Here is a 23,164-nt window from a genome sequence, read left to right on the forward strand (position 1 = left end):
GCCTGCACAATAAAATGCTCTTTGGCGTTTGTGCAGCAGCCTTTTGGGCTGCAGGCTAGTATGAATGGGCCTAAAGACTTAGAATAAAAGAGATTTGCACTCCAAGTGTGGAAATATACATATATATCACATATGTATATATATATATATGACATAATGTTGTGACATAAAGAGTGTCACTGTGAAATTGGTCACTTATGGACACAGGGTTGGCACATTGGCTGGACTACAGAGCATAGATGTTGAGTAGAGAAATCTGCTTTTGCAGCTTTCTCAAGGTTTTGGTATTCCTGAATGGGGCTCTGTAGTTTGGCGATGCCATAGTGCCTTTGGCGGGACAGAATCTCAAACACAATGTCCAGGTTTTGTGGATGACCAGCAGGATATGCGCCCAGGTACACACAGCCCTTATAATGGAGGCTTTGGAATACCTCAGGGCTCCACCCAAGAGAGACAGGAAGTCTCTCCTAAACCTTGTGGACAGCCTTCCCAAAAGAGTTGAAGCTGTTATAGCTGCAAAGGGTGGGCCAGCTCAATATTGAACCCTATGGACTAAGACTGGGATGTCATTAAAGTTAATTTGCATGTAAAGGCAGGAGTCCCAATGCTTTTGGTAACATAGTGTATATATACAGTATATATTTATAATATATATTATGCTGCCACTAAGGCGTCATTTTTATTTTAACTCTCTTTTTTTAAGAGAGCCTGCATCTGGTAAAAGGAGAACTGGTCCAGACCCCACCATACAGTTGCACAGCCATAGGTCACTACAGAAGTAATCTACTGCTGCAGGAAGACACTGGGCATAGCTACAACTATTCCAGAGGACCCTGAAGTGTAAAAGGGGGCACCAGTGGTTGGGCCCTGAAGAGTCAGTGTACAGTGTGCAGAGTTAAGAGTTGCAGCAGCGCAAACAGTGACAAGGAGCTACCTCAGTCAGTGAAGGGCTGGAGGGAGCTGTTCAGGGACTTTTGAGCTAAAATGAGTGTCAGGAGTCAAGTGTTCTACAGTCCTGGATCTTCTGAGTTAACAAACAAGTTAAAGTCGAGGTTCCAGCACAATTTCAGTATAACAGTATCTTTGAACGCCAGGAAGCGCTGGTCGGCATTCAGCTGGCATCAAACCAGCGATAACGGGCATTTTTGTACAAAGTCACAGTTAAGCCTAGAAGAGCCAGAGGAGTATCCCACTCATTCCCTTCTCCCATCCTCAATATACAATAAACCAAACAAGCCAAAGATGCCGGAATGGTCATTGTCTCAGTTCTCACACCTGGGTTCACAACTTAAATGTGTTGGAAGTGTTACCGGTACTCATGGCAGACCAACCTCAGGCCCAAGGCCTGGAAACATTGCTACATATATTTTTCTATTTTGATTTTATGGAACTGAAGGCAGGACATGGTTACTGATATTTACGCATCTGTTTGAGTGGGCTCATAAAAAGCACTTTGTCTGGGTGCAGTTTTATAAAAATACCTTGCAGCTGTACTGATAAAAATGCTGCTATTCTGGGAGGGGGGGGTGGACTGTGTACATGAGCCAAAATTCAGTTATGGAACCTCAATAAGGTCTTTTTCCTTTTTTGGGTTTTTACCACAGATATTTTTCTGTTTTAAATCTTTTTTTTTTTTAAAGCCGAGCTCTGGACAATCAGCTAAACGGGGCCATCTTACCGAATGGGCACGCTGGGCAGTTGCCCAGGGGCCCCACTTACCCAGGGGGCCCCACCTGTCCAGCAACCCAGCCCCAGCCAAGCATTAGTCCCGATTCCCATGTGCATCCCGCCGCTGAGCTTAGCAGGTGACAAGCGCCTGTTGGCCCTGCGCTGCTGTCATGCCACTTGGACCATGGAGGGGGAGCCCCCAACTGCAGGAATGCCTGTCCACCTCCATGGGAACAGGCACACACAGGACAGTCGAGTCTGACTCCCGTCTGTGTGTGTGTTCACCGGACCCAGCTGCCGAACTTGGAAGCTGTCATTAGCCTGGCACTGCTGTACCAATAAATATCGCCTTATCGATAATTCGCATTTTATTCTCGTGGGTGATTGTGTAGGCAGGGCCCATTCCCCCCACCCCTCTAAAAGGTGCCAGATGTGGCATTGGAGGGGGGGGGGGGAGGAAGCAGATAAGCAGAGTTTTCACTTTTGGGTAGAACTCCGCTTTACCTACATGCACAATGTGATTGTAAAGAATTAGGTAATTTTAAACAGCATGAATTAAGTCATTTAACTTCTGCTATGTATTTTTGAATGTTTACAATTAAAGTTAAAATGTGCATTAGGATGCTAATTATTGCATCTATCAAACTTTAGAAATTGGGTATAAGACACATTTTTGATCATATTCTTCTGCCAGTTTTTGAAAAGAAAATATCTTTTACAGGCCAGTGAAGGTTCTCATTTCATTTATCAAGGTCATAGTATAGCTAGTAGTAGTTAGATACATGTCATGGGACATGTTATGTAACATTTAAGACATTTCGCTGTGTATTCAAGCAGTTTCCAGAGGGCTAGAGAGTGGAAAAAAAGAGAGAGAGAAAGACTTCATTCTAGGTTAGGTTTCATGGTGAAATCTGACTCTGAGTTTAATAATTTATTTATGTCTGTGGGTTGGTGGATATGTGTCTTGTTACACCTATGCATCTATGCCGATTTCCCTGTCAAATCCGGCCATAGACGTTTCGAATCTTGGTCAGTTCAGCAGGTTGCAGGAAAGAAAATCGTTCCTTCTATGGCCGACTTAAGTCATTGCAGTAAAATTTGATAGCCAAAAAAAGCAAGCTAATTACAGCTAAGTTTATGTAAGAATCAGACTATACAGGTTTACTTAAAAATATGCAGCACAGTGGCTAAGTGGTTAGCAGCACTTCCTCCTAGAAGCACTATGGCTGTTGGTTTCAATCCCAACCATGGCACTACCTGCATGGAGCTTGCATGTTCTCCCTATGCTGTCATGGGTTTGCTCCCATACTCTGAAGACATGCTGGTAGGGTAAGTGGCTCCTGTCTAAATTGACCCCAGTATATGAATGTATGGGTTAGGGACCTTAGATAATAAGCTCCTTGAGGGCATGGATTGATATGAATGTACAATATATATGTACAGTGCTATGTAAATTGACAGTGCTATACAAGTACTTATATTAACCACTTTACCACCGGAGGATTTTGCTGTCTTACGTCTGGGACACTTTTTGCGATTCGGCACTGCGTGACTTTAACGGACACTTGCGTGGTCGTGCGATGCTGTACCCAAACAAAATTTACGTCCATTTTTTTTCCCACAAACAGAGCTTTCTTTTGGTGGTATTTGATCACCTGTGCGACCTGAGCGACAATTTTGAAAACATTTTGAAAAAATAACAATATTTTTCACATTTTTTTATATGAAATTTCCCCCCCCCCCCAAAAAAAAAAATGTAAAAATCACAATTTTTTATCATTTTAGGCCAATTTGTTTTCTGCTACATATTTTTGGTAAAAAAAAATTGCAATAAGCATATTTTGATTGGTTTGCGCAAAAGTTATTGCGTTTACTAACTAAGGGAAAGATTTCTGTCATTTTTGGTGTTTTTTTTTAATGAGTAATGGCGGCGATCTGCGATTTTTTTTTTTTTTTTTGCGGGACTGCGACATTGCGGCGGACAGATCGGACCCTTGACTGACATTTTTGACACTTTTGGGGGTACCAGTGACATTACTACAGTAATCAGTGCTATAAATATGCATTGTTACTGTAAAAATGACACTGGCAGGGAAGGGGTTAATTTTTATTGGCGAGGGAGGGGTTAATGTATGCCTGGTGCTTACTGACGTGTGTGGAGGGAGGTGACTGAGTGACACAGGGACAGATCGCAGGTTCAGCTATGCTGAACCCTGCAATCTGACCCTGCCTGTCACTTAGGAGATCCGCCCGCTTTGTTTACACAAGCGGGCGGATCTCCACACTCGATTCCCCGACGATCGGGGAAGAGCGGCGGTGATCACCACCGCTCCTCCCCTGGCCCGACTCCCGCTGTGACTGACGATAATGAACCACTTTGCCGCAGTAGCAGCTCAGTGAGCAGCGGTAAAGTGGTTAAATACATAATTTTCTTCTTTATTTGGTTTGACCTTCTTTGTCTGTATCTAACTCTTCAGCTTTAGAGTTAAGTCAGTGGTCACCTGTGGTCTGGCAGTTTTTGCCTTTTGAATTGCCTGAGCTAACATATTGTTTTCAAGCTTTTGCGTGTGCTTAAAGTGTTACTAAACCCACAACAGTAAAATCAGTGTGTATATGCAGTAAAGCATGCTTGTTATACTTACTGAGGAACCTAAGGGGTTAATCCTCTGCATTGTGCATAAAGGCTGTGTTATTCTGTTTCTCTGATCGGCTTCTTCTTTAACTGACTGCAACCCATCTCATGATAGAACAGAGCATTAGAAGTCAGTCAGGAGCTGCACATGCTCAGTTTGATGTGTATTGCTAGAAAGATTTCTTTTTGCTTGGGAGAGTGCAGGCGATCAGCACAGGACCAATCATCACTGTCCAGACAGAGGATCAGGGAAGAATAAAAACTCCTCCTACTAGCTTTACTAGGAACTTATACAAGTCACAGGCTGCTATACTGCTGATGAGAAAAGGTATATAGCAGTTTATATTTACTAAAATAATTGCATTTCCATGTTCTGTGTACTGTGGGAAACCAGATACAGTGAATGGAGGTTCTGGGTTTAGTAACACTTTAAAAACAGTAAAAAATAAGCGTAGCTTAAATTTATCTCAACTACAGAGCTGTTATGCACTGGATACCTAGCTCAAGTGCTGTCATCTGCCTAATGTGTATTTACACTTTTGCAGCCAAATTAGCATAAAATCTGCTTTATATTTGTTACATGTCCCCATTCACATAGCATAAAAAATACAATTTGGAGCTTTCCTTTTTAGATGCTCTATTTTGGACCCCCCAGCAAAGAAAAATCCTGGGTAGTTCTCTTTGCTTATGAGAGGGCTGTGTTTGTCATAGTTACCCTGTCTGTACTGTGCAGGCAAATTTGCATTATCAGTTGTAACTAGGTTTGAACACTGTTTGTCCTAAAAAAGGGGGTTAAATATGTAGAGGCTTGGAGTTTTGGAGGATTGACTTGCTGGAGACCCTGGGCGCACTTTCCTGGCCAGTATGGCTCGTGTTCTTTGTGGTCGCTTTGTCAGCTGGGGGTGAGTGAAAACTTAGCAGTATATGCTCTGTCCTTTCTGACCAGGGGCAGATCCAGGGGGGGGGGGCAACGGGTCAATGCCCCCCCCCCCCGACATCCAAAGGAGCTTCCCTGTTTGCCCTGCGCTGTCTGCAATTTGGGGTCCTGATAATATCACTGCAGAGTGCACAGGGGACACAGGAAGCAGCGCTGTATTACCCTGCCGACAGAGAGGGGGTGGGGCCGGGAGCTCCGCTGATGCCCTGACTCCGCCCCTTTCAGCCTGTGCACTTGATAATGAGCCACTGTAGTAGGAGCCGAAAGCCCCGCCCCCGGACTTCTGCATTGCTCAGCCAGCAAAGAGGGGGCAGGGCCAGAAGCTCCACTGGTGCTCTGACCCCACCCCATGCAGCCTGTGTACTCTCGATGGAGTAGAAGGAGAAGGGATATGAGTGGATGCCCCACCCCCGGACCTCTAACAGTGCATGATGGCCAGGTATGTCTTTCCCCACATGCTGTTCAAGTGCAAATCTGTGCATTTCTGAAAGGTCTCTGAGTGTGTCCTGTGCTGTGTCCCCCATCTCTAAAGTGTCTCCTGTGCTGTGTCCCCCATCTCTGAGTGTCTCCTGTGCTGTGTCCCCCATCTCTGAGTGTCTCCTGTGCTGTGTCCCCCATCTCTGAGTGTCTCCTGTACTATGTCTACAGTCTCTAACCATCTCCTGTACTATGTATGCAGTCTCTGACCGTCTCCTGTACTATGTCCACAGTCTCTAACCGTCTCCTGTACTATGCCCGCCGTCTCTGACCATCTCCTGTACTATGTCCGCCGTCTCTGACCATCTCCTGGAGTGTGTCCACAGTCTCTGACAATCTCCTGGCGTGTGTCCACAGTCTCTGACCATCTCCAGGCGTGTGTCCACAGTCTCTGACCATCTTCTGGAGTGTGTCCACAGTCTCTAACCATCTCCTGGAGTGTGTCCACAGCCTCTGACCATCTCCTGGAGTGTGTCCACAGCCTCTGACCATGTCCTGGAGTGTGTCTGCAGCCTCTGACCATGTCCTGGAGTGTGTCTGCAGCCTCTGACCATCTCCTGGAGTGTGTCTGCAGCCTCTGACCATCTCCTGGAGTGTGTCCGCAGCCTCTGACCATCTCCTGGAGTGTGTCCGCAGCCTCTGACCATCTCCTGGAGTGTGTCCGCAGCCTCTGACCATCTCCTGGAGTGTGTCCGCAGCCTCTGACCATCTCCTGGAGTGTGTCCGCAGCCTCTGACCATCTCCTGGAGTGTGTCCGCAGCCTCTGACCGTCTCCTGGAGTGTGTCTGCAGCCTCTGACAGTCTCCTGTACTTTGTCTGCAGTCTCCTGTGGTATGTCCGCAGCCTCTGACCGTCTTCTCTACTGTGTCTGCCATCTCTGAAAGTCTCCTGTAGTGTGTCTTCAGCCTCTGACCATCTCCTGTAGTGTGTCCACAGCCTCTGACCATCTCCTGTAGTGTGTCCGCAGCCTCTGACCATCTCCTGGAGTGTGTCCGCAGCCTCTGACCATCTCCTGGAGTGTGTCCGCAGCCTCTGACCATCTCCTGGAGTGTGTCCGCAGCCTCTGACCATCTCCTGGAGTGTGTCTGCAGCCTCTGACCATCTCCTGGAGTGTGTCCGCAGCCTCTGACCATCTCCTGGAGTGTGTCCGCAGCCTCTGACCATCTCCTGGAGTGTGTCCGCAGCCTCTGACCGTCTCCTGGAGTGTGTCTGCAGCCTCTGACAGTCTCCTGTACTTTGTCTGCAGTCTCCTGTGGTATGTCCGCAGCCTCTGACCATCTCCTGGAGTGTGTCCGCAGCCTCTGACCATCTCCTGGAGTGTGTCCGCAGCCTCTGACCATCTCCTGGAGTGTGTCCGCAGCCTCTGACCATCTCCTGGAGTGTGTCCGCAGCCTCTGACCATCTCCTGGAGTGTGTCCGCAGCCTCTGACCGTCTCCTGGAGTGTGTCTGCAGCCTCTGACAGTCTCCTGTACTTTGTCTGCAGTCTCCTGTGGTATGTCCGCAGCCTCTGACCGTCTTCTCTACTGTGTCTGCCATCTCTGAAAGTCTCCTGTAGTGTGTCTTCAGCCTCTGACCATCTCCTGTAGTGTGTCTTCAGCCTCTGACCATCTCCTGTAGTGTGTCCACAGCCTCTGACCATCTCCTGTAGTGTGTCCACAGCCTCTGACCATCTCCAGTACTATATCTGCAGTTATTTTGTGGGTGGCACATAAGACGACCTTGTGGGGCAAATTGATTCAGTTCACATCACAGATCAAACAGGAATGCAGAGTTGACATAGAGCACTTGGATAGTGAAATTTGCTCCTTGCTTTCCCGCATTGAAGCCACCAGACTTTCCCTTAACCTGCTTTTGACTACTCATGCAGAGAAAAGTCTGTGTTGGTCGTCAGCTAAGTTCTATATGCAAAAGGATAGAATACACTCAATGCTTGCTGCTAAGCTTTCCCTTAGAATACGACAAATGGCGATTCCCAAAAATAGATGTTCCTCTGGAACTTATACCCAGAAATTGCTAAAAGCACTAAAAGAATGTCATAGTTTTTATGGTAAATTGTATCAAGCTACTTTGTCAGAAGACCCAAATTATTTATTGTCTTTTCTCCAACCTCTAGAACTCCCCAAGCTAGCGGCCGCCCATAGGGAGTTGAAGGATTCACCTATAACGGTGAGGAAGATTCTTCATGTCATAAAACAAGCAAACTCCTCTTCTACCCCTGTGCCGGAAGGGTTTTCAGGAGTAAATTATCAAAAGTTTGCTGGAACCCTAGTGTAAGATTCTGGTACCTCCGGTACCCTTAATCACCACTTTCTCTGTAATGCGTCCCACCTTTCTCTTCAGGTGGTACGCATATACCTTTAAGAACGATGATGTCACTGCTGAGCGCCGCAGAGCGGCTATTTCAACCGCCGGCGGTCTCACTCACATTGTTCGTTCAACCGCATGGTTGGTTCGATCAAGCCATGCCTGAAGCAGCCATACCTGATGTTACTCGCTCATGTATCTCGCTACCTGGACTTGTTTCACTCACTGATCTTGTATCTCGCTACCCGATCACTCTTGGAATACTGCTTCTACTTATGGCTATCTCACCCTGCTTTCCTGCCTTGTTATCCACATGCTTTCAAGCCTGTCTCTCGATCGGAACCTCCAGCTATTCCCTTTACCTGGAGCAGACCAGAACCTCGCTACTGATCCCTGTATCTCGCTACCGGATCATTCCTTATCTACTGGACCTCTCTAAACTACTAACATTACAAGTGATAAGTACCCCGCAGGGGAACCCTCCATAACCTTATTGCACTATCTACCTATGCACATTAAGGACTATTACTACCTATCCATACTATCCTATCATCTGCACTGTTACATAGATTGCTAGCTCTTGAGCCTACTACCATCTATCATCTGCACTGCTGCATAGATTGCTAGCTCTCCTGTCTACTACTATCTATCCTTGCACTGGGTTAGTCTATCCTGTATTTGTCATCTGCTGTCCTTACCACCTGTTAGCATACTCGATACTAACCTATCTGCATTCCTAAATACCATCTTGAACTCTCCTATACAAACCTATCAAGTGATTACCATCCTTGTCACTGTTCACACCTGTCCCTTCAGCACATCACCTTCATACTATCCCATACATCCTATCACTCCAGGAACATCTCATTGAGTGTGTGTATATATCTGTATGTTGAAGCTGACAGGCCCACGGTGATGAGTCCTGGAGAGTTGGATCTGGTATTCAACACATCTCTACATGACTACTGAGTGGAGATTTTGCAGCTGCAAATCCAGCCTATAATAAAAACGCAGGAGCGTTACACCTAGCCCCTCATCTTGAATGTTTTTTTTTTTTAATGCCCTAGGAGCAGAATAGAAGCTGGATTCGGATATGAATTCTGCCTTCATCTCTGTGATCCCCAAGCCAGGTAAATCTATAGGCTGATTAATAATGATTTTAAATTGTATACAAAAATTTTGTCCAATAGACTCACCTCTTTCATAAATACATACGTGCACAAAGATCAAGTCGGCCTTACTCCTGGTAGGCAAGGTCTGGACCAAGTTAGACAAGCTATCAAAATTAGCTCCTTGCTACAATCACACTGGTACGGGGAGATATCCTAAGAAGGAATGTAACCCTCCATAGATCTCCAAAAAGGCGTTTGATCCTGTTTCATGGCTATACCTGTTTGAACTGCTGAAGGCTTGGGGCTTTGGCTCCCATTTCCTTACCACCTTAGGGGTGTTATATGCTTATGCTATAGCGAGGGTACGGCTTAATGGCTTTCATTCAGACCCCATTCAGGTATTGTGGGGACTAGGCAGGGGTGTCCTTTATCTCCTTTGTTCTTTGCTATAGCTTTTCGATTCCCTGGCTATTGCACTTAGATCGGATCCAAATATTCATTGAGTAGCTTGTGGCAATCAGATGCACAAATGTGCCCTGTTTCCTGATGACCTGCTTTTGTTTGTAACCTCGCCTCTGATCTCCCTTCCCAATGTAACTCAGCTTTTGAATACGTTCGTTGATGATTCAGGTCTAAACATTTTTGTTCACAAATCCATAGCACTGAATAATAATTTCCCACCATCCTTGGTGTCTCGATTACAGGTTGCATTTCCGCTTACCTAGGGGGCTGACTCTATTTAGTACTTAGGAGTTCATCTAAGGCTGAGTTCACACTTATGCAAATTGGATGGGGGTTTCCTCAAATCCAATTTGCATGACCGGAGAGTGTGACCGGCTCTCAAGCCGGTTCACACACCTCAGTGATGGCCGCGGTCAGCACGGGAAAAGGGTCCTGTGCATCTTCTGGTCTGTTTCAGGTCCGAACTCAGGAAAAATATTGGACCTGATTTGCACCTGAAACGGAGAACAGGGACGTACCGTACCACCTGCTGTGAGCCGTGGCCGCAGCATATGTAAACCCAGCCTTACTCCTTCGTAGGCTACTTTATAGAAAGTGTATTATCCGCCTATTTATAGATAATTAGAAGAGGACTTTAAGGAGTGGGTGGATCATGGTCTATCCTATTTAGGTAAAATCCACTCTATCAAGATGACGCTACTTCCGCGTCTCCTTTATTATTTTAGTTCCTTATCCATTTCAATTATACGGTCGGATTTGGCTACATTCCAATCCAAGATAATCCACTATGAAATATAAAAACTCCCCCAAGCTCTACCGCAATAAAAGGATAATGGGCTGTGTGTCTGTGCTCTGGCTATCCCGTCCAACATGAATCCATAGAAATCAAAAACCAGCACACGATTGCTCCTTCTTATGAAATTTTGTTTTGCACTGAAGCAGTTACAACATCTTGGAAATGCTAACGTGTTTTGACCTAGGCCTTCCTCATAGCATACCATAGCATAGGTATGCTATGAAGAAGGCTTAAGCCAAAACATGTTAGCATTTCCAATATATTGTAACTGCTTTAGTGCAAAATAAAATTTCATAAGAAGGAGCGATCATGTGTCAGCTTTTGATTTCTAACATTAGGTATTATATTACCAAGAAGCCCAATTGGCTCAATACTTAACAGTCTATTCTTGCCATAAAAAACCCTGAGTGGATTGCCAAGGAGAGAGTAGTGGTCCGCTCGGATCACTTGGATTTAATCAAATGGCAACCCATGAGGCGCAGACCAGCGGTTTTAGCTCCCAATTTGTCTCACTCCTTGGCTCTGTGGGATGGGGTGTGGGGAAATCCAGGATGCAGGTCAGAAAGGTATGATCTCGGTTATCTATGGGCTACTTTTGCACAAAGCTGACAAACTGACCTACATGCAGGCCTGGGACTCGGAATTAGCCTTGCAGAGGGATTTGGACCATTGACAGACCAGCTTCAAATCAGCATACAAGGGTGTGATGGTATATGCTTCCTTCCTGTCTTTCAAGGCTTTTTCTGAACACCTTACCTTTGTGCTTCCGAGGTTGTCACTCCGAGGGCCCTATGTACCATATCTGGTGGGAATGATCTAAACTACTTGGTTTCTGGGACAGGGTTTTTGCCCTAATTAGGAGGGTTTACTAAATGAAGCTGTAGAGAAATCCCCCCCACTCAATGCAAAGACTGATTTTCTTTATGCTGTTGGCTACAAAGCTTACCTTGGCCCACTAGTAGAAACAAACTTCTGTTTCGATATCTATGTTTAGGCTCAAGGTGTCTTGGATAATGTTCAAAGAACACATAGCCAGAAAAATTGATACTTCTAAACATTTTGAGGGTGTCTGGAGCCCATGGGCCAGCTACAGTATGTTCATATCGATCTTTAGGGATTGATAATATCCGCATTGTTTTCATTCCATTTAATGTACCTTGTGATCTCTCCTCCAGGCTCCCTCTACTTTCTCCTCTTTTCCTTTTTCCTCATGTCTCTTTCTCACTTTCTTCTTTCTCCTTTCTTGTTGCATATTTTATTTTTGAGATGTTTCAGATACACCTTTTATGGTGTATGCTGTAAGAGCATAGAGTACTGTTTAGCAAACAGGTTGTTATTTTATTTACTGCGTAAAGATATTTTTGAGCGCATGTTCCTTTCTCAGGGATGGATGACAATTTTATTACTTATATGGCTGTTCGCTGATACTGTGATATTTGGGCATTTTTCCAGTATGTTCTTTTGTTTCCTGATATTATGCCGCGTTTCATTTTTTTTCTATGCTCTTTCAAGGCTCAGGTCTCACTTTTGTATGTATGTTTTTACTTTATTTGTGCAAAATCATAATAAAAATATTGAATGAAAAAATATGTAGAGGCCGGGGTCTTGCATTGCATGTTTTTGAGGACTAACTTAGGACAGGCTCACTCTGACATTCTGGGACCAATTTTGTTTAATATCTTCATAAGTGATATTGCAAAAGGCCTCGATGGTAAGGTTTGTCTTTTTGCTGATGACACAAAGATATGTAACAGGGTTGATGTTCCTGGAGGGAAACTCCAAATGGAAAAGGATTTAGGAAAACTAGAAGAATGGTCAGAACTCTGGCAACTGAAATTTAATGTGGATAAGTGCAAGATAATGCACCTGGGGCGTAAAAACCCAAGGGCAGAATATAGAATATTTGACACAGTCCTGACCTCAGTATCCGAGGAAAGGGATTCAGGAGTAATTATTTCAGAAGACTTAAAGGTGGGAAGCAGGGGAGGACTGGGACAGGGGGCAGGGGGGAAATTGCCCCCTGGGCCGCTTTGATGCCCTGTAAAAAGGCTGCACCGCTTCTGCCACATACATGCCTAAAGGATTCCTGGTGAAGAGAAGTAAAAAGTCCCCACTGCTGACCTGCTGAGTGTGGGTTGAAGACAAGGACAGAGCGCTGGACTCCATCCCCCCCCCCTTCCCCAGCATGGATGGTGTAAACTGTGTCTGAGCAGAGGCTGGTTTAATGCCCACTGAAGACTCTCCTCCCCCCGGCCAGCCCCAACCAAGCGCTCCCCCCAACTGCTCCCTACTGGCCAGGTTGAGAACCGGGATTCAGCCGATGAGTAGAAATTAATGGGAGCAGAGCTTCAGCATGGAATGAAGTTCAGGAGGAGGACAGGAAGAGGGAGAGTGGGAACGGGGGCCAAGTCACTGCACCATTGGCCTCTGCTTTGTACTTGCCCCCTGGGCTGAAAGTTGCCAGTCTGCCCCTGGTGGGAAGACAATGTAATAGAGCAGCACGAAATGCCAGCAGAATGCTTGGATGTATAGGGAGAGGTATAAGCAGTAGAAAGAGAGAAGTGCTTATGCCGCTGTACAGAACACTGGTGAGACCTCACTTGGAGTATTGTGCGCAGTACTGGAGGCCATATCTCCAGAAGGATATAGATACTCTAGAGAGAGTTCAGAGAAGAGCTACTAAACTAGTACATGGATTGCAGGAAAAAACTTACCAGGAAAGGTTAAAGGACCTTAACATGTATAGCTTGGAAGAAAGAAGAGACAGAGGGGATATGATAGAAACTTTTAAATACATAAAGGGAATCAACTCGGTAAAGGAGGAGAGCATATTTAAAAAAAGAAAAACTACCACAAGAGGACACAGTTTTAAATTAGAGGGGCAAAGGTTTAAAAGTAATATGAGGAAGTATTACTTTACCGAGAGAGTAGTGGATGCATGGAATAACCTTCCTGCAGAAGTGGTAGCTGCAAATACAGTGAAGGAGTTTAAGCATGCATGGGATAGGCATAAGGCTGTCCTTCATATAAGATAGGACCAGGGACTATTCATAGGATTCAGATATATTGGGCAGACTAGATGGGCCAAATGGTTCTTATCTGCCGACACATTCTATGTTTCTATGTTTCTATGTTAGAAAAATGTTAATTCAAAGTTCAAAAACCTTTCAAATATGACATCTCCATCTGAGAAACATCTAAAAAGGTAAGAAATATATATATAAAAAATAGGCATGATATGTGAATGGGAACACATAAACATATAATGGGGTTTTCTCAAATTTGTGACTGCAAAAGTGGAAATATGCTTTAAAGTGATAGTCTTGTTTTATTAGTTTAAAAATAACAAACATGTTATACGTAACTTCTCTTTGCAGTTGTTTTTGCACCGAGCAGCCCAGATCCTCCTCTTCACGGGTCCCTGGTCAGTGCTCCTGGTCCCTCCCACCTGCCCCCACAGCAAGCAGTTTGCTATGGGGAAACCCAAACCGACTGGCTGCTCTGTGTGTCCATTGAGACACTGAGCCATGGCTTGGCCTCACTCCTCTCTCTCTCCTCATTGGCTCACTGACTTTGATTGACAGCAGTGGGAGCCAATGACATCCCGCTGCTGTCTAAGCCAATGAGGATGGAAAAACGGACAGCCGAGACACTTGTGCAACATCGCTGGATCGAGATGGGGCTCAGGTAAAAATTAGGAGGGCTGCTGCACATTGGAGGTTTTTTATCTCAATGCATAGAATCCACTAAGGTGAAAACATCCTTATGCCTTTAGAACCACTTTAATATAGCCTTTATCTGGGGGTGCTCTTTATATCCATTGGTCTTTGGACAGGTGTCTAAGCATTTTGTCTTGTTCCCTGGTTGCTGTTTTTAGTACTTTTGTATTCTTTTGCCTGTGCTCTGCAGCTTGCCTGATCATTCTTTATTTATCAGACTGCACTTTATCCTGATCCTATTTGATTATAGTCTATCAATTACATTTCCCCTGGTTTTTGCTTTCCCTTCTTACCTTACCTTCTTACAGTTTATGTGTGAGTTAGACCTTTAATAAAACCTTTAACAAAAAGGATTATCTAGAGATTAAGAAAATTATTAGTTTCTTATAAAAATGCTAGATGAATGGCTCATACTGATACAGAACTTACTAATTAACCACTTAAGGACCAAGCCTATTTCTGACACGTGTTGTTTACAAGTTAAAATCTGTATTTTTTGCTAGAAAATTACTTAGAACCCCCAAACATTATAAATATGTTTTTAGCAAAGAATAAAATGGCGGTCGTTGCAATATTTGTTTGTCACGTGGTATTTGCGCAGCGGTCTTTTTTAAACTGAATTTTTTTGAAGAAAATACATTTTACTGCATTTATAAAAACCTAAACAGTAAAGTTAGCCCAATTTTTTTTGTAAATGGTGAAAGATGATGCCACGCCGAGTAAATAGATAACTAACATGTTACGGTTTAAAATTGGGCACACTAGTGGAATGGCGACAAATTACAGTACTTACAAAATCTTCATAGGCAACACTTTAAAATGTTTTAACGGTTATCAGTTTAGAGTTACAGAGGAGGTCTTTTTCTAGAATTATTGCTCTCCCTCTGGCGATCGTGGCGATACCTCACATGTGTGATTTGAACACCGTTTTCATTTGCAGGTGCTAATTTTGTATGCGTTTTCTTTCGTGCGAAAGCTCACGGGGATGGGGGCACTTTACATTTTTTTTTTACTATTTATGTTATTCAATTTTTTATTTTTAACATTTTAAAAAAATATATTTTATTGCTGTCACAAGCAATGTAAACATCCCTTGTGGCAGTAATAGGCAGTAACAGGTACTCTTTACGGAGGGATCTGGGGTCCAAAGGACCCCAGACCCCTCCACTGCACTTCAAAGTATTCAAAATGCCAAAATCTGCATTTTTGAATAATGACATTTTTTTTTTTACATCGGCCCCATTGGCAGCCGAGTATATCGGAAGTGATACTGTGACGTCGCTTCCAGGTTACATGATCGGTAACCCAATAGAAGCCGAATCCGACTTTGTTTGGGGACTCCAACCAGCTGGCGGACATGGACAGGGACAGGAGACCCAGGCAGAGCCCCAGAGGGTGGCAGGAAGGGGGGGGGGGGAGGGTGAGCAGCATCAGTTGTTATCTCTTGAAAGCCGACTGCTGATGCCTGGTACGTCGGTTTGCGGGAAGTGGTTAAACAATAAAAAAGATTAAACAAAAGAATTTATGATTTCTTTTATGTGGTTTACTAAAGTAATGTGCAAACAACAATTGTAAAATAAAGAATTAAATGACAGTTGGGGAAATAGATTTGTTGCAATTATTATGTGCGGGTACCAGCATTACTTGTTAGAAATTAGTATGTTTCATAGAGCAGATGTTTTATGCTATCTGCAAATTTAAGAGCAGCCATTAAATACAAATTTCTCTGTGAACAAGAAGGCTGCAGCATTTTCAGTAGCATACAGATTACCAATAAAAATACGGGAGCCTCATAAAAACATCACATTAGATTATGTGTGATGATAATGATCTATAAACAATATGAAGAAAATTTACACAAAATAAGACCTCAATATAAAAAGATTTTCTCAAATGTTGGAAAATCATTTAGGAATTCAACACTTCTGTAGAGAATATTTTAAAAACAACTATTAGAAAGTTAATAAAAGACACAATGAATGATGGCAGAGAAAAATATTTTCTTTTGGTATCTCCTTTACCAGGGCTGTGTTTAGACAGAATGGTGCCCAAGACACATGTAAATAACAATGCCCCTTTTGTACATCTCAATATCTATTGTTGTGTGATGATTCCCAACAATAGATGAACACAAGAGAAATAAGGATCGTGTTGCCTGAGACACAGGTTGTCCTGTAACTCCAGTCATCAGCCCCTTAACCCCCTTCATCTTATAGTTATTTTGATGGATTTACACAAATGCCTAGAGATGGACAGACAAAGGCAAAGAAATTAAGTAAAATGCAATTCCATTCTGTAAGTTTTTTGCTTTGGTACTTTCTTTTTTAAGGCTTTGCTGCTGCCCTTGGTACTTGTCCATTACTGTTTTATGCTGTGTGAGTTACTAACACATAACCCTGGTGCGTGTGCTGAAAATCCAAATGAAAATCATATCATACAGGTAGGGCTCTGTTATGAATATTCTAATTTTTACAATAACAACAAAGCTTTAACCTAAGGCCCCTTTCACACGGTCCGTTCCGTAAACGGAGTCCGTTCTGCTCAGCGGGGATCGATCCGCCGATCCCTGCTGAGCAGGCGCATGACAGCTCCATCTCCACTCTGTGTGCAGAGATGGAGCTGTCAGATCCCTGCTGTCCTCTATGGGGGAATCGGATGAGAACGGACAGCCTGTCCATTCTCATCTGATCCCATCCGATCCAATCCACCAGACAGATGGAAAATAGGGTTTCCATCCGTCTGGATTTCACGGACAGGATTGGAATCGGATAGCAGCGGGTGTCAGCGGACATGTCTCCGCTGACATCCGCCGCTCCATAGGGATGCATAGAGCATTCGATCCGGTCCGCCTTAAGTACTGACAGGCTGATCGGATCGGATCGCCTGTGTGAAAGGGGCCTTAAAAATATTTTAAGTAAATCAAGCCAAAACAATAATTAACCATTGCCTAAAAGCACAACAAAAACAAGAAAAAAAAAAAGATTATATAGTGACATAATGTAAATAAGTGAGACAGAAAACAGCTAAGACGATATCCTTTCAAAACAGGTTCAGTTAGGGTAATACTGTGTTATACTTAACCGTAATTCATGAGGATAAAGTGACTGTGCATAAAAAGCTGTAAAAATCAAATATAAACAATAAAGTGACTGTGCATGGACCTTATTTAAATAGTGAAATAAAATGACTGGGCTAAAACCTGATCATGGCTTAACCAAAATTAGGAATATCATCCTAAAAAAAAAAAAAAAAAAAAAAAAAAAAAACAACAATGAATCTGGAGAGGAGCTAAACAGAAATTGGAAAAACAATCTCTTCTAAAGGTTCAAAGGCACCCTGATACCAACAGTGCAGGCCTTCACCAAGAGTGTTAGAGGGAATACTCACTTACCAACTCCCTATGACCCCCTATTACAGTGGTCATACAGTGCTTTCTTGGGCATTAATTCTGGACCCCGAGTCTCCAATAAGGTCACCCCTCTGTTGGTCAGAGACACCAGCACTCAGTTACCGCTGTTCTTCTGTGAAGCAAAACTGTTGGTGTATTCCACACATATGACTATATAAACCAGACACTAATTTCTGTTTAGCTTATCTATGGATTGTTTTTTTAATATAGGTCAACATTTTAAATGACCATTCACACATGGGAACTATTTGACCACAGATGCAAGGGTATTTTTTACCTCCATTATGTCACAAATTAGGGATTACAGGCAGTCCCTGGGTTTTTTTCTTAAATTTGAAAAGTTGAAATTGTATATAAGTTGGAACATACATTTTTTAACCACTTAAGCCCCGGAAGAATTTACCCCCTTCCTGACAAGGGGGTATTTTGCGATTTGGCACTGCGTGATTTTAACGGACAATTGCGCGGTCATGCGGCGCTGTACCCAAACGAATTTGACGTCCTTTTTTTCTCACAAACAGAGCTTTCTTTTGGTGGTATTTGATCACCTGTGCAATCTTTTGATCATGCGCTATAAACAAAAAAAGAGCGACAATTTTGCAAAAATAACAATATTTTTCACATTTTTTTATATGAAATTCCCCCCAAAAAAGATGTAAAAATCTAATTTTTTTAAAATTTTTGGCCAATTTGTTTTCTGCTACCTATGTTTGGTAAAAAAAAAATCACAATAAGCGTATTTTGATTGGTTTGCGCAAAAGTTATTGCGTTTAGTAACTAAGGGAAAGATTTTTTGTCATTTTTGTTGTTTTTTTTTTAACGCGTAATGGCGGCGATCTGCGATTTTTTTTTTGCGGTACTGCGACATTGTGCCGGACAGATCGGATCCTTGACTGACATTTTTGACACTTTTGGGGGTACCAGTGACATTACTACAGTAATCAGTGCTATAAATATGCACTGTTACTGTAAAAATTACACTGGGAGGGAAGGGGTTAACTTTATTGGAGAGAGAGGGGCTAAGTGTGTCCCTAGGGGCGTGCTTCTAACTGTCATTGGATGTGGCTAGTGGTGTAACAGCACAGATCAACGGTCCTACATGGATCAACGGTCAACGGTCCTGCAGGACCGAGTGATCTGTGCTTTTACACAGGGGAGAATGACAGGCGGCTTTGTTTACATTAGCCGCCTGCCTTTCTCCCTCTCTACCCGACGATCGCGAGTGACCGGCGGACATCGGGTCCGCCGGTCACACGTGCCGGCTTCGTTTGGGTACGAGCGGGGATGGGAGCGCGCCTCCGGCGGCGCGCACTCGCCCCCTATTCGCTCCCAGGCTAGTGACGTACCAGTACGTCACTTTGCCTGGGAGGGGCTGACCGCCACAGTATATAGTCGGGTGGCGGTCGGCAAGTGGTTAAGTGTAATTCCAGCTAAAAAAATAATGTTTTTAGATAGCATAGGGAAAGGTTAACACCCCTGTAACATTTGTTTTGCTGTTTGTGCCCCTGTTCAGAAGATTTCACCTCACTTTCTGTCCCTGTGACAAATTGAATTTTGAAAATTTTGGATTGTTGTGGAAACAAGGATTGGTCATAAACATCTAGTGGAGACACTTTTTTTCCCCCATGATAACTTTTATAGGAGTGAATTTCCCTTCCTAGGGGTAGAGAACCTCTCACTTCCTGTTTCTCCATCCATTCCCAAGTATGAGTCATTCTTAACTTGAGTGTTTGTAACTCGGACTGCTTGAAGTTGACAGCATGGATGTAGTTTTAGCCATTTAGCCATCTATCACGGACCCCCCAGATGTACAAGCATTTTTTTTTTTTTTGCTCCCATTGACCACTGGTCTAGGGTAAATGTTTGCAACCACTCACCACTGCCACTGTTGGAAGCATTATTGACCACACTTAACCCCAAAAGCCTAATTTCTAAAATTTGTATAATGATCACATCCAAAACCAATGTGCGTGTATATGGTTTTGAAATATATAGCTTCTGATAGAATATCATCTAAGCTGGATGTTGACTGTGAACTGAAGAATGTGCAACAAGATAGTGAAAATATTGATAATGACAGACTGCAGCAAAAGCATGGTGCAAGAAATCTGTGCAAGATGACCTTAACCACTTAAGCCCCGGAGGATTTGGCTGCTAAAGGACCAGGGGTTTTTTTGCGATTTTTTTACTGCGTCACTTTAACGGACAATTGCGCGGTCGTGCGACGCTGTACCTAAATGAATTTGACGTCCTTTTTTTCCCACAAACAGAGCTTTCTTTTGGTGGTATTTGATCACCTGTGCGATTTTTTGATCACGCGCTATAAACAAAAAAAGAGAGTAAATTTTGCAAAAATAACAATATTTTCCACATTTTTTTATATGAAATTCCCCCAAAAAAAAAGTAAAAATCAAAATTTTTTAACATTTTTCGGCCAATTTGTTTTATGCTACCTATGTTTGGTAAAAAAAATCGCAAAAAGCGTATTTTGATTGGTTTGCGCAAAAGTTATCGCGTTTACTAACAAAGGGAAAGATTTCTGTCATTTTTGGTGTTTTTTTTTTTAACGCGTAATGGCGGCGATCTGCGATTTCTTTTTCGGTACTGCGACATTGCGGCGGACAGATCGGACCCTTGACTGACATTTTTGACACTTTTGGGGGTACCAGTGATATTACTGCAGTAATCAGTGCTATACATATGCACTGTTACTGCAAAAATGACACTGGCAGGGAAGGGGTTAACTTTATTGGACAGGGAGGGGTTAAGTGTGTCCTAGGGGCGTGATTCTAACTGTGTAGGGACATTCCTATTGGTGTAAAAGCAAAGATCAACCGTTCTACATAGTAGAACGGACAGATCTTCACTTTTACACAGGGAGAACTGACAGGCAGCTTGTTTACACAAGCTGCTCTGTCTTTCTCCCTTCACAGGAGCGATCGCAGTGTGACTGGCGGACATCGAGACTTGTCTGTGAACGAGCCGCGGCGGGCGCGCGCCTCGGCGGGCGCGCGCCCGCCCGCGATAGGCTCGCAAGTCAGTGACAGGCGAGTGACTTACCGATACGTCACTCTGCCTGGCCGGGGCTGACCGCCGCAGTATATAGTCGTGCGGCGGTCGGCAACCGGTTAAAGGTCTTATTTAAATTGTACGTGAAAAATTCTCAGTTGGGTAATATGTCAAATGGAATGGATGGGGATAAGTGTTTCCTTTCATCATTCATAAAAAAATGAATGTAAATCCTATTAGAAAACAAATCTGAATTGAAAAAACAATATTTAATATTTTTGAGAAGTATTGAAAGCAATTTGTTAAAAAAAAATCCATACTACAGTTTTATAAATCAGTTTTATGACTTCTACCACTTCTGTGACCCTTACATTCCATAGTTTTCTCCCAGCTTTATCTCACTAATGCCTCGTTCACACGCAACGATTATCGGCCGACCGATCGTCCGTCTTTTGTCCAGAGTGGTGTTTTGTTGGTTGGAATGTGCCTAGACTGCACACGAATTTTCTCGCCCGACAAAATTCTACTTCAGAAGTGATGTCATGTGTTGGTTTACTTTCTTTGTGTTCTTTCTACTCTGAGCATGCCCAGTCTTGCTCATTAGATTTTTCCCTGTTGAAATCTGTACTGACTGCACGAAAATCGGTCGTGTTTTGACGGCGGACAAAAATTTTATAGCCTGCACACCAGATTTTTTTCGGCCGAAAAGTCAGAGTCGGTTGTCGGAAGCATCATACTAACAAGCCGAAAATTGGCAGATCGGTCGGACGAAAATTCCCTGCCGATTTTCGACGCGTGTGTACGAGGCTTTACTATCCAAGTTTAATTATCATTGCTGTGTATGTTTGTTTGAGTTTTTTTTCCTTCAGACATTGTCTTATTAACATTCTGCTTAAACCTTGTGTACTAGTACTGCTAGGACCATGAAAAAGGAGGTACACACTGAAAGCTTGTCTAGAAAATCTGGAAGTTAGTACATAATAAAACAAAAAAAAAAAAAAAATACAATATGTAGTGTTCAATAGTTTTTGTAACAAGTACACTAATATGGCATCGATGTCCTTTAACCACTTCTAGACCGGAAGGATTCGCCCCTTAATGACCAGGCCATATTTTGCGATTCGGCACTGCATTACTTTAATGACCAATTGCACGGTCGTGAGACTCTGTACCTAAACAAAATTGATGTCCTTTTTTTCCCCACAAATAGAGCTTTCTTTTGGTGGTATTTGATCACCTGTGCGATTTTTATTTTTTGCGCTATAAACAAAAAAATAGCGACAATTGTGAAAAAAAATCAATATTTTTCACATTCTGCAATATAACATTCCCAATAAAAAAAATTTTAAATCTAAATTTTTTAACATTTTAGGCCAATTTGTTTTCTGCTACATATTTTTGGTAAAAAAAATTGCAATAAGCGTATTTTGATTGGTGTACGCAAAAGTTATCACTTCTACTAACTACGGGAAAGATTTATGTCATTTTTATTGATTTTTTTTACTAGTAATGGTGGCGATCTGTGATTTTTTGCGGGACTGCGACATTGCGGCGGACAGATCGGACCCCTGACTGACATGTTTGACACTTTTGACACTTTTGGGGGACCAGTGACATTACTACAGTAAAATATGCACTGTTACTGTAATAATGACACTAGCAGGGAAGAGGTTAACAGTGTGGGTGATCAAGGGGTTAAATGTGTACCTGGGGCGTGTTTCTAACTGTGGGGGGGGTGTGGCTTGTGAAATGATCATAGAGACATGTGTTCCTATATAGAAGGATCACATGAGCTCTGTGATCATTCCAGGGAGAAGAACGGTCAGCTGTGTCTACAACAGCTGACCATTTTTCTCTCTCAGCCGGAAACGATCGCGGCCTGCATGCAACCAACGTATACCTATGGCGGTTTGCACAGGAGCGGCTGCCTACTGCAGTATAACTGCGGCGGGTGGTCGTAAAGTGGTTAAGTAAAATGTTCATTGTCTTAAAAATGTCATTGCAAAGTTGTGCAGCAGTGCATTTAAATTTCATTTGCAACCTTATGTAACAGAATGATGTAAATATATTTAGAAAACACCACTCACTCTTCAATGTCAGTGTATTATGAAACAAGTTGACTATTTTCATGTTAGATTTTGGCATAATAATGTTGGTTTACTGATATAATGGATAACTTGTGTGGCTATGTTATGTGTAGATTGTCTCATGAATAGCACTTTAAGAAATATATTTTGTTGGCCAAAATGCCAAAAGCACTCTCCACCATTCGCTTGCTTGTAAAAGGCAATAATGAGATGCTAGTCTCTAAAATGGGACAACTAGGAGGGATGTCAAAGGATGTTTATGTTTTCTGGCCAAGTTGAGCATTGCAGAAGGCATTACTGTCTGCAGTGCTGCCATAGAAACCTATACCCACTGCCACCAACTTGCAGTTAGAAGTTGCTAATAATACAGTAGAAAAAATCACTTGTAGTTAAAATAAAGGGACCCACTATTTGGCATCATTTTTATCATTATATATTTCTCCTCAATAGATTGGAAAATGATTTCACCTTTAGTAGTAGAGGGAGTAAAACTCATGCATTTTGCTCCATTAGGAAGCATTTCAAATAGAAATTCCATTTTTTTCCATATG

This window comes from Pelophylax lessonae (genome assembly GCF_965119305.1).
Source record: "Pelophylax lessonae genome assembly, chromosome: 5".
In the NCBI taxonomy this organism is placed as follows: Eukaryota; Metazoa; Chordata; class Amphibia; order Anura; family Ranidae; genus Pelophylax; species Pelophylax lessonae.